This window comes from Lutra lutra, chromosome 7 (genome assembly GCF_902655055.1).
Source record: "Lutra lutra chromosome 7, mLutLut1.2, whole genome shotgun sequence".
NCBI classification, from domain to species: Eukaryota; Metazoa; Chordata; class Mammalia; order Carnivora; family Mustelidae; genus Lutra; species Lutra lutra.
The window spans coordinates 66,821,383-66,834,193 of NC_062284.1; the positions used below are offsets into that span (position 1 = coordinate 66,821,383).

Below are 12,811 nucleotides of genomic sequence, written 5' to 3' on the forward strand. Positions count from 1 at the left end.
TGTGTGAATCCTGTCTTTGCTTTAAGGTCCAGGAAAAACAGTGTCACCTCTTCTCTGGCTCTTCCTCTAATCTGTTGGGTGGAAACAATCACCAAGATTCCTTGGTTTTCCTATGAACTCCTTTGATGGCCCTCAGTATAGTCTACGTTGCAATCACATCTCACGTACATGTCATTCCCCATTCTTGTCTGTAAGCCTGTCGTTGGCAGACTCCAGTAGCTAGCACACCTTGTAATCCCCAACAATGCCTAGCCTAACCCTGCACCTAGTTAGACCCTCAAACTTCTCAAGGCCACGAAACTGAAGGTTTTAGCTCAGTCACAGCTCTCTCTGCCTCCGAGTGCCTAACAGCACTCTGTTCTCTCCTGTGGATCTAGAGTTGATACTCATGTCTGCTCTCAAGAGACCCCAGATACTGCACTTTTCCCTTCTCGTTTCCCTACACCCCATCCACAGTTTTGTAAATTCTCCCCCTGTGAAACTGTACTCAAATGATCCTAATATGAGTGTGTTGTGAGTTTCTTGCTCGAACCCTTACTGATATAGTATTTTGTCAATGACAGTAATTAACTATTTGTGGGACTACTTTATAAATATATTTTTTCCTCCCCTTTGTCCTTATGATAAACTAAGAATTGGGTACTTTCAACCTAATTTTACCCTGCAGAGACTCAATAAGGTTAATTTAAGACTGAGCTAAAGTTAAATAGTTTGTGAGGTCTCAATTCAAATGTTGCCTTCTCACAGGAGTCCTTATTACTCAAAATCACCCCTTCCTCCTGAGCTCTACCTTTACTTTTTATCCCTTTTATAACACCATCAGATATTCTCTTATTTGTTGGTATATTATCTACTTACTTAATCCAATCATAAAGTGCACTCTGTAGAGACAAGACTTCATTTCAGTCAGGGCCTTACCCTCTGGAACATACTTGATACTGTGTCGAATGAATGAAATGAAATCTCTTCCTCAATGCTGTAAACCTCCCTTTATACTATGGGTAGACTTGGATTATATCCTTCCCATTTGCATCAAGATCTCCAAACCTAGAGTTTAAATCATTCAACTCTACCCACATCAACTCTCTGGGCCCGAAATAGGGAGTCTCAAGTTGATTTGGATACTTTAAGAGAAATATCAAAGAGCCGACCAAGAAAAAGCAAGAGGTGAGAGAGAGGTGGGGGCGGGGAGCAGGAGGTGGGGTAGTGCACAAACACTTCAAAAATTGTGGATACTGTACCTTCAAGCAACAACGAAGTAAAAATAGTCCCAATTTAATAAATAAATAACCTTTGTCAAAGTTCTAAACCAAACAATCCACTACCTTAAAGAAAAAAATCAATTGAGAATAGAGTGAATATATAGTGCATGTTCTGTAAATACTATACAATCTGTTCCCCTGCGGAAAAGAATTGCCACATGCTCTACTAAATTTACTGCTTTGACTAGAGTATACATCTATGCAGATTCACATTTAAAATATTTTAAAATTTTGAATGTAAGTATTTCAAATCCATATGATCTTTCTGTACCCATAAGTAGTCACCACCACCCACCGGGACCCACATCAATTTTGGACTTAGAAAAATTCTTGACAATTTTTGAATTTTGTTCCATAAACCGGTTTCTCTGCATAGAACTGGCCCTGCCTGCTGGATGTCTGCATGAACTTTTGTTCTGGGCTTTTTCTGCGTAGGAAGGACAGGATTAAGTAAAACTCTGATTTCTCCATCCTGTTGTTAGAGGCCCTTCAAAGTTGGGTTCTCACAGGATGCCTGGAGGCCAGCAGGGAGGAAGTCGTGGCCTGCTATCGGGAAAGTCAGAAGCCTGTCCTGGCAGCACTCCAAAATAAAGCCGCAAGAAGCCAGATCAAACCAAGCACAAACACAAGATGGCTGACAAAGTAGGCCGAAAACCCCTGACCAAAAAAAGAAGAAAGAGCAGGAACACTTGCTTCTAAGAAATCCCTGCCTCAGGTAATGAATATTCCACCCCCCTTGTTAACAGCTGTCAATGAACGGCAGAAACCCAAACCCCGGCATCAGCTCTCTCTCTCCAGCTTGCCTGCTCCCACATCATGAGGGTGTACTTCTGCTTTAATAATCCTTCCTGTCTGTACTGCTCATCCTCTGTGTTGTGTCTGTCCTTGAATTCTTTCTCACGATGAGACCAAGAACCTTCGGGGACACCTCTTAGTCAGGCTAGGTCAAGGTCTCAGGGCCTGGGGTCTCCCCAGTCCACTGGGTAACACTCTGTTCCCTGCTCCCCACTGCACATTTCCCAGGGACATCATTGTAAGGACATTCCTGGGAGCTGCCTCAAAACTATAAATTGCCGTTCTCCAGGCTATAAATCCTAAGCCAGGGAACCCAGTACAGTGCCATGGCATGTAAATGGAACTCAAAAACGATTCTGTTGGCTGCCTGCCTGGAGGAATTCAGGGCTTCCTCAAGAGGATAAATAACTTACTCCCATCATGTTTGTTTGTTTGTTTGTTTTTTCTTCCCACAGAAAGGAAGTTATTGCTCTATTAGAAGTCTCTGTTTTGATACTGTTAACTGGGTACATACCAGGACCGTTGCTCCTTAAAAACTGTTCCTGAGTGAATTCCAAAGGAACCTGAAAGCCCCCCTGGAGTTGGCATGAACCAGCATGGATGTCTGGAGAAAAACATCACAGCTTAGAATGAGAAGAGTGTCACACAGATGATGAGGAGGGACAGAGACAGGCCTGAGGGACTCTGGCTTTCACAGGGCAAGGACGCCAGGCACTGCTGAGAGGAACCACTAGTTACAAATAAAAACCAGACGCGTGTAAGTCATGAGATGAAACCTCAGCAAACCTAGATAATGTATACAAAGCATTGGTTTTATTCTCGTCAGATAGGTCTTTTTGTATATCTAAAATCGTTGCAAACGCCATAGACAAACTGTGCACCAGAAACCCCTGCCATCACTGAGCTGTTACCTGGCCCATCATCATTTTTGGAGAAGAAAATCCGTACAGCATATGTCTTACCGCTAGACCGTGGCGTCTGCCCATCTCCACGACTGTGAGGACACAGTCTGCGAAGAGCACAGCCAGCTGAGTCTAACCTGACTTTCAGTGAGTCTCTGGGCTTATCACATCTGCGTCAGCGGCTTCCGGGCTCTCCTGGTTCTCCAAAGGCGGTTGAACCTACGTGGAGCAGTTGGACAAAACCTGCATAAATATTGTGAATTGTTGGGGATCCGCAGGTCCCTGAGTCAATCTTGCTTATGGCAGATAAAATTTCCATTTCTTTAAGAAAACAAACACAGTGGTATGTTTTGGGCTGTCCTCATATACATTCTTTCAATCAAATTCTGCCATCATCTTGAAATGAATGAGTTAAACCGTTGCCCATGGAAACTTACAAAATGACATAGGGAGGGGGCAGAGAGTGTTACATAGAACATCTAACTCAAAGGGTTTTGTTGTTTTGGTTTGACAACTATTTTGTTGTTCTGTCTTTGCGGTATGAGTTCGAACCCTCAATTTCCTAAGTAACAAGACCTTGTATCAACCAAGTTCTCACGTGTTTAAAGTGTCCCCTTTGTGAGTTCCAGCTGCTGAAGCCAGGGGACCTGGGTGAGTGCTCCATGATCTCTGCCATTAATTAGCCTCTATGCTGCACAAACTTGCTCTTCTCCATAAAGTAAACTATCTTCAGTTTCTTCATTTGTTAAATGGGTATGATAATTGTGTATATCCCTCTTAGGGAGATCATGGAGATTGAATGAGTTTCTATATGTAAAGTGTTTAGACGATATTGGCACCAGGAAGTACCCTCTCTATATTAGCTATTGATATTTTGAGTTTTATTATTATTCTGTCTTTATTGAGGAAGGCTAAACCAAAGTTTCTCATTGGGAGGGGAAAATGCAGGCGCAGGGACTGTGTGATTGTTCTTACCAGCATGGATTTAGACAGCAGAGTTTTGTCAAGGGGCTTCGCTTTTATGATAAATGGATGATGGAGAAGGGAATGTCCTTGAAACTCTGCAAAAACTGTCACAAATGTGAACCTCTTCCCAATGAAGTTACTTCTTTCTGGATAAACAAGTCAGGCCCCATCCAGTGGAATCACACTAAGTGCTTTTTCTTTCTTTCTTTCTTTTTTTTTTTTTTTTTTTTTTTTTTTTTGGTGATAGGAGTCTGAAATAAGCATTTCAATTAGATTCATTAAGACAGTTATTACTTGGTAATTGAATAGCAACAGATTGCAAAGGAACAGTTATTGAGGTCTATAAGTATGTAGGAGAGAAATCTTCTCCTTCTGTAATTCCATCAGTTATAAACCAGTGTAATTAGGTTCTTACTAACACATTCAAATTGAAGGGAATGTTGAGGCATATAATTGGCACTTAGGAAGATACCTGTATTACGTTAGGGTGCTTCCCATTTACATACTTATTAAGTGTCAGTTTAAGTTGTTAAGTAATTGTGACTTGTGGACAGTGGTAGGTCAAGCGGTTAAGCAAGAATTAAATTCTTAAACATATTAATAAATTGGGTCAGATGATTTTAAAATATAAAATGCAAGTTTATTGTACCCATAAATTTGAATCAAGACACAGAATATTTCAATGCAACTCATGGACAAATTCAGAACCCTGAATTATTTTCTCAAGTGTAAGAGATTCATTCATTCTCTTGCAATCCCTTTTTGAACAACTACTATTTGTTAAAAAAAAAAAAAAGCATGTTACTTGAAATCAGTTTGATAATGGAGATAAGATAGTTGTATAAAAAATCCATAATTTGTGACACAAGTATGCTGGGAAAGGAAAACAGAAGAAAAAAATTCTTTTAATATTCTTTCTTTTTCATGGCATACAATCCTCTTTAGCATTTCAATTTTCTACCAGTGATACCAGATATTTCTTTTTCCAAATCAATGTACAAATTTCAGGAGCAGACCCCTATTCTTCATTATTTTTGATGCAGAATTATTACCAGATGCTATGTGCATAGCAAGTTAAATGAAGTACTTATAAAACCACAGATAACTTTTTTTTTTAAAGATTTTATTTATTTATTTGACAGAGAGACCACAAGCAGGCAGAGAGGCAGGCAGAGAGAGAGGAGGAAGCAGGCTCCCTGCTGAGCAGAGAGCCCGATGCGGGGCTCGATCCCAGGACTCCGAGATCATGACCTGAGCCGAAGGCAGCGGCTTAACCCACTGAGCCACCCAGGCGCCACCACAGATAACTTTTTGTAATGAAAAGGAATTTAATTCGGGGGGAAGGTACTTTTAATGCAGTTATATAAGTTAATGCAGCTATATATAATAAGCAACCAAATTTTGGATAATCCAGTTTGTCTTTTGTTGAAACCAGTCAGAAGAAAATAGAACTTCTTTTTAAACACAGGAGACTGGTGTCTCAGAAAATCCATAGGGAAATACAGGAAAACAAAAACTATAATGACTGCATACATGCAGCTGCTGAGAATGGTTCAGACTGCATTTATAATGCAGAAGGCTCACTGGATTGATAAGTGGTGCTAGAAAGTACCACTTTTGCTACAACAGTCCCCGGGACGAAAGAAAACCCAACAACCATCTCTACACCACCAGAATAGCCCCCCCAAAAAAACACACACACACAAACACACACACACACTCACTCACTCACACCAAAAACTAGGACTTGATAATATCTGGTTTTTGATGTTTTTCCCATGAGTAAACCTTGCCAGAATGTGTACAGATGGCTGAAAGTTTTCACTGTTTGCAACATTTTCCCTCTCCTCTCTTTTTAATGGACTGCATATCCAGGAGAGGACACAGAGGAAGAGGATATGTCTTCTTTATTATTCTGGCACCATTTTGACTTTACTATCAAAGCTCTGGGGATACCACTACCTTATATTTATAAATCTCACTCTTTATCAGGCAGACCAACCTCCCCCTCTCCCTCTGTGTCAGAGACACCATTGTCTCCCTCATCTTTCATGCTCGCTATCACAAGCCTGCATCTGATACTACCATTTCTCCCCGTCACTGAGAAATAGATGTCAGTAAGCCTTGTCACTTTTCCTTTGCAACGTCTCTAAAGTTCCATCCTCGCTCTCCAAATTGGTTAAATCTTTACCCATGTTTTATCCTGTGTGAAGACATAAAACGGGCTAATGTGACAACTGGAGGGATTTACCTTGAATGTAAGGGAGATTTTCTTGACCATGAAACATTGGAAAAGGCTCCTAAGAGAGTCTTGGAATGTTTAAGAATGACAGACTCACCTTGGACAGGAACCATTTTAAATTTTCTCAAACCCAACTTTACTCATCTGCTTGTTTGTGGCCCTTCTCCTCTCTAGGCAGCCCTCACCCCAGCCAAGAAAATGGATTTCTCTACTGTTGACACTTTAACATTTCTTTATACATTCCCATGAACTTCCCCTCAAGAGTCAATTAAGTGACCATTACAGTAGAAACTCATATTTATTAAGCATTTACTAGGAGCCAGACAAGGTCACAAGCACTTTGCATATATTATCTTATTTCATACCATAGCAATCATATAAGGCCAGTGAATACTATCGTCTCATTTTTCAAGTTGGGGAAATGAGATTGAAGTTAAAAAACTTGTCCAAATTCACATGGCTAATAAGTGGTAAAACCTGGATTTACACCTCGGAAGTTTTCTTCCTAATAACTACAGCGTAAAACAAGTTACTTCATTACATTTCAGGTTTGTTTCTAATAGAGCAGGTGTTTGCTGGTTATCTACTGAGTATTCATCCCCCTCTCACTTCTTAATATTATTCAGGTTCTAATGAAAAAAAAAAAAAAAGTCACTCATCCCCCAAATTGTCCTGGTACTTGTGAGAAACTGACCCCACTCACAGCTCCAACAGTGGGCCCTTGTTGGTTGAAACCAGTCAAGGCCTTTCATTTCCTTGGCCGTGTCCTTTACATAGTGGTGGGCCTGTGACATAGATGTCTAAACTTCAACAATCTTGCTGAGAAGGCTGGGACAGAATCGGTCTCCCTGTTGCTTAATGTAAAACAGCAGCATGATGCTCTGTTTGCTACAGACACTCATCCTGTGAGCAAAGGAAGAACCAGTCCTAGGATCGATGTACCATCCAGGAAGCAGCAGAGAGCTGTTGGGAGAAACTGGTTGAGCTGTGTTGAAGCCGCCTCAGCTTCCGGAGTTCTTGTTATATGGACCATAAGTGGACCACCATATATGGACTGTTATACTCCTGAAGTCATTTTTGAATCGGGGTATTTTAAAGTTGAAATTGTGTCCCATTTACCTAGAACAGTCCGAGTTTATACCCATTTTCCCAGAATAATTATTAGTGATGTCTTCTTTCACTCTTAAAGTACTGTAGTTTGGATAATAAGTCCATGGCCACTCAAATTTTTCTATAACGTGAAATCACAAGTTCTAATAACCCCCTTCAGTTCTTAGTCAGACTTTTTTTTCTTTCTTCCTTCCTTCCTTTCTTTCTTTCTTTTTCACTAATGTCCATTTTTTTTCTCTTTTGGACCTTTTTTTTTTTTTTAATTAACATATAATGTATTATTTGCCCAAAGGGTACAGGTCTGTGAATCATCAGGCTTACATAATTCACAGCACTCACCAGAGCACATACCCTCCCCAATGTCCATCACCCAGCCACCCTATCCCTACTCACATGCCCTTCACCCAGTAGCCCTCAGTTTGTTTCCTGAGATTAAAAGTCTCTTATGGTTTGTCTCCCCAGTCCCATCTTGTTTCATTTTTTCCCTCCCTTCCCCCGACAGCCCCCTGCCCTGTCTCGATGCATTTCAGAAATACAGTGCAACTGGACGTGAAAAGATCAGAAAATAATTAAAGATCTCTTGATAAGTGGAGCATGGTCACTTTGACACATTGAATTCCTGAATTTTTCTTGCTTTTGGCCAGCTAAGAACCGGTCTCCTCACATACAAATATAATGAAAAGGCCATTTGAGGATCTCGGATCCAGTAAGCTCCTGCCTCTTGCAAGCCATACCTAATCTCAGCTGATCACTGGTCACGATCATCACCGCCATGAATCTAGAAGCAACTCACCCATATTCACTTTGTCAGCAGGTGAAGATTAGTCTATTTCTTGCTGTTCTATAAACAGTCAAATGCAGCCCTGAGAACAGAAAGAACTATGCATCACTGAACATCATATCGATGCCCCAGCATAGCACATCAATGCCAACACCCTGGGAGCCAGATTGGAAAGGTGTTCTTGGCATCTGACTCAGAGCTACAGCAACATACTGACTTAACCATGGATCCCAGCAAGCAAGGAATGCTAATTTTAGCAGGGGAAGAAAAAGAGAAAGTGAGAGAAAAAAATAGCTCTAATGGAGAATATTAATCACAAACTTTTGGGTTTATATCCTGAAATGCAGCACTGTCTTTAGGAATTGCAGCTCGGGGAAGAGAAAACATAATGGATACAAAGGAAAAGTAAGGAAAGATTAAAGTTCCATAATTATTCATGCACTTTCCATCCTTGACTATTTCCCTCCACAAAAATTCTATGAAAAAAAAAAACCTGAAAATATTCATCTTTTCTTTTGCTTAATCTTCATCAACTAACCTTTTAAAAAAGCTTTAAAATAGCAATTATTGCAACTTGTAAAGTAAAGCTAACAGGATACCCTGACTGGGCAGAGAATGGGGCTCTAATATTTTGAGTGACTCTCTTCACATATAGTAGTTGTACCTATAATTGCTGGGTAGAGTTGAGTCAACTTGTCTAATGAACCTGGTTGGCGTCATGAGGACTACTCCTGGGGGCCCCAAAATGTCTGCACCCAGTGGAAAAGAGCCTGGTGAGGGGGTCAGATAAGGAACAAGGCCTAGGTCTTGAGACAGAATGGGAGTTCTGAGCACAGCTTTGAGGTGCCTGGAGAAATGGTCCTTATCCAAGGCTCCAGGATCTATATAACAGACTAGTCCCCGACTTAGTGAACTAAAACATTAGCCATTGTATACGGATCAGTGGTTGGCTGATTTCTCTGCATGATCAGCCTGTGGTATTCGGCCAGTGACTGGGCTCATCTAGAAGGGCCAGAGGCTTCACTAGCATGCCTGGGGCCTGGCCACAGTGGCTGGAAGCTGGACTCAGTGGGGCCCACCCCTTCTCCACCCAGGTTTTCCAGCAGGGTGTTTGGATTTAGATGACGGGACGGTGCCCCAAGAGGTCATGGTAGAAGTGCAAAGACCAGACACAGATCCAGTAGGGTACATTCCCCTCCCCTGTACTCTCCGCCGACGCAGGCCTGTCAGACTCACGGGGAAGCCCCCAGGTCTGCTGTCCGTGGAACAGGCATCAGAGAGTTTGCCCACATCTCCAATCTACTACATCCAGCTACTCACAACCAGTACGTGCGTGCGTGTGTGTGTGTGTGTGTGCTTTTGTGTGTGTGTGTGTGTGTGTGTGTGTGTGTGTGTGTGTGTGCTTATGGACGGTAGAGAACAGATCTCCAAATACTTGAGGGCTGCTCATGTCATCTTATGCTGGGAACCTTACTCTTTTTCAAGGCTAGAAGTGAAGTCATTGTCTCCCCTTTTTTCTGAAGGGGCTGCCCTGCACACAGCTGGCACATCCCTTCAGACCTCAGCTAGGTCCCCGCAGCCCTCATGACTGTGCAATACAAGTGCCTTCCCACCTCAGACCTGGATCCCTAAGGAGCTGGTCCCGCGTGGGCTGCTGGTGGGTAGGGAAGAGGAAGAGGGAAAGAGCGGCGTTACTAGTTCCAGTGGTATTTTGAGACTCAAGCTGAATTTCCACAGGAAATCCTGTCTTCTACCCTCTACATTCCTGGCCCCACCCTCCCCTTCCGATAAGGATCTCGGGCCCCTAGGCGCCAGGTAGCATGCCAGTTCCCGGGATGTCTTGACGTGGAGAACAATTCATTTTCAATTCTGTGGGATTCAAGCAACAGAAAGAGGGCCAAGAGTTGTGTTCTAGAATCAGAATGGTCCCTCCCTAGAAACCTCAGGGCAGGACTGCCGAGTCTTCATGAGACAGAGTACAAGTTTAGAAAGCAGTAGGATGAATCATAAAGACCAGTTACCCTGGAAATGGGGTGGGGTCGGGGTAACACAGTTAAATGTGTGAGGGGCTTGCAGCCATTGAGATCAAATTGCTTGTGCTCCCTGGCTGGAGAAACCTGAGATGGGCTCGTTATGTAGGCGGACCTTTTTTTTTTTCTTTTGTGTCTTTTCCTTTTCCTCTTCTTTTCTTTCTTATTTATTTTCTTTCCTTTCTCTCTCTCTTTTAGTGAACAGAATTAAAATAAAACATCAGCTAGCTACTGACACCTGAATTAGCAAAAGGAAAAGTAAAAACAGTGGCAGACTGTTACAAAGTTATTATTTCCTCTCTTCCTCCTTTACCTTCTTCCCCACATGGACAGTTTGTGTTTCAGTCCTAATTGGAGGTGCAGGAGGTCCTCCTGAGCTCCAGTTACAGGCTTTTGAAGAGGTCCCTGGGGCATCCACAAAGTGCTCCTGCTTCAGGCTGGAAAGGAGTTGAGCACCCCAAGACCCTTTCTTCCCCTGGGTCATAAGTGCATAAATTAAACCTGAAACTTGAAAAAGATGGAAATTTTAATGGAGGCATTATTTGTAATCATATCCTACTTATTCCCTCTTTTAGTTTATTTTTCAGAGATATGAATACCACATTTCACTATAAATAGTACTTTTGTGAAGGGGAAAAATAAGGAAAGAGAAGCTGTTTGACGATCTCATCTTCCATCTCCTTCCCCTCTTTCTCCTCCAGCTTTTTGTGTTGCAATTTTAAGCATACAACCAATTGGGAAGAATGTTACTGTGAACAACTGTGTATCTAGCAAGATTATATACTACTGACTTTTTTTTTTTTTTAAGAGAGACAGAATGAGAGAGCATGGGGAGGGAGGGGAAGATGGAGAGGGAGAGGGAATCTTAGGCAGGTTCCACAGCCAGTGCAGAGCCTGACACAGGGCTTGATCTCATGACCCCAAGATCACTACCCAAGCCTTTAAAATCCCAAGTTGGATGCTAACTGACTGAGCCACCCAGGCACCCCAGTACTGACATTTTTAATACACTTGCTTTATTACATATCTATCATCAGTTGAGATGAACTTAAACTCTAATTTGAGTAATAGTGTAGCTCAGTTTCCATTGATGAGATAAAATTTTAATAACAGTTGTGAATTCCAATGGACTTGAGGCACTGCTGTGTTTAATATTTCCCCTTCTCGGTCTCTGGCTGCAGCAAGAGGCTCCCGTGAGAGGGAGCACCAGGCGCTGGGCTCTGAGCAGAACTCCATGGATCACTTTAAGAAAACGGCAGACCTCAAGCCGGACATGCGGGAAATCGCCAGCTTCGATAAGGCCAAGCTGAAGAAAATGGAGACGCAGGATCTTCGAAGAACACCTGCCGACCAAGGAGACCATTGAGCAGGAGAAGCGGAGTGAAATTTCCTAAGAACCTAGAGGATTCCCTGCCCCTGTCATCTTCAAGACACCCCAGTCGTGATGTGGAGGAAGAGCCGCCACCCGCAAGATGGACAGGAGCGACAAGCTGGCCTGTGAACCCGGGCACTCCGTGCCAATGCCACCGGCCTGCGGGTCTCTGAGGGGACCCCCCCAGTCGGACTGCCGTATTCTCCAGTTTGCTCTGGGATATTGTAGAAAATTATTTGTACGTTTAATGAAAATAAAACACACCTTGTGGCGATAAAATAAAATAAAAAATAAAAATTTTCTTTTCTCTCCTTCCTCCTTTGTAAGACGACTTTCTCATAAAGGTAAAGAAAAAAAAACTTGTAATATTTAAGAACAACTATAGCACCAAGAAGAGAATAAGTTGTTTAAAATGACCTTATTGATTAAAAATGACCTTATTGATCAAATGCTCCCATGGGAGAGAGGACATATTAGGAAACCACAGATATATATGTGTGAATCTGTAATGTGTGTACGTGTAGAGAAGGAGAGAAAAATATTAGTAACCGATTTAACCATTCCTTGTATGAAACTAAATCTCTTGGATAACATGATGAAAAGTTAGTTAATCTTTTGAAAAGAAAATAACAACTGAGGAAAAGACCATGGGTCATTGTGAAGGTCGAACATATAAAATATCCCCGAGTCATGAAAGAACTTTCCTCAGCTTCACTGAAATGTAATTGACATATAAACACTGTATACGTTTAAGGTGTACAACGTGATGATTTGATACAAGCATATATTCTGAAATAACCACCACACCATCACCCCACATAATTACTAATTTTTGTGTATGACAACATTTAAGATCTACTCTCTAAGCAATTTTCAAGTATATAACACACTATTGTTAGCTATGGTCACCACGCTGTACATTAGATCCCCAGGACTTACTCACTTTATAACTAGAAGTTGGTACCCTTTGACAAACATCTTCTCGTTTTCCCTAACCCCCAGGCCCTGGCAACAATTCTACCCTCTGTTCTATGAGTTTGTTTGTTTTTTTGTTTGTTTTGTTTTTTTAGATTCCATATATAAATAATATCATAACAGTTTTTGTCTTTCTCTGACTTCTTTCACTTGTCATAATGCCCCCATGGTCTAGCCATGTTGTCAGAAATGTCAGGAGTTGGGGCACCTGGGTGGCTCAGTGGGGTAAAGCCTTGTCTTTGGCTCAGTTCATGATCCCAGGATCCTGGGATCGAGCCCCACATTGGGCTCTCTGCTTAGCAGGGAGCCTGCTTCCCTCTCTCTCTGTCTCTGCCTGCCTATCTGCCCACTTGTGGTCTATCAAATAAATAAATAA

General features: G+C 42.0%; 1 long non-coding RNA gene and 1 pseudogene across 1 annotated transcript; one reads left to right on the plus strand and one right to left on the minus strand.

Moving 5' to 3' along the window:
- Positions 1-3,019: 3,019 nt before the first annotated feature.
- Positions 3,020-10,006, minus strand: LOC125104762 (uncharacterized). Its single transcript, XR_007128726.1, has 3 exons — positions 9,672-10,006; positions 8,071-8,140; positions 3,020-3,178 (listed from the first exon to the last, which is right to left on the minus strand). It is a non-coding gene; the product is annotated as an uncharacterized LOC125104762 (long non-coding RNA).
- A 1,346-nt stretch (positions 10,007-11,352) lies between these two features.
- LOC125104761 (thymosin beta-10-like) lies at positions 11,353-11,612 on the plus strand (annotated as a pseudogene).
- The last annotated feature ends 1,199 nt before the right edge of the window (positions 11,613-12,811 follow it).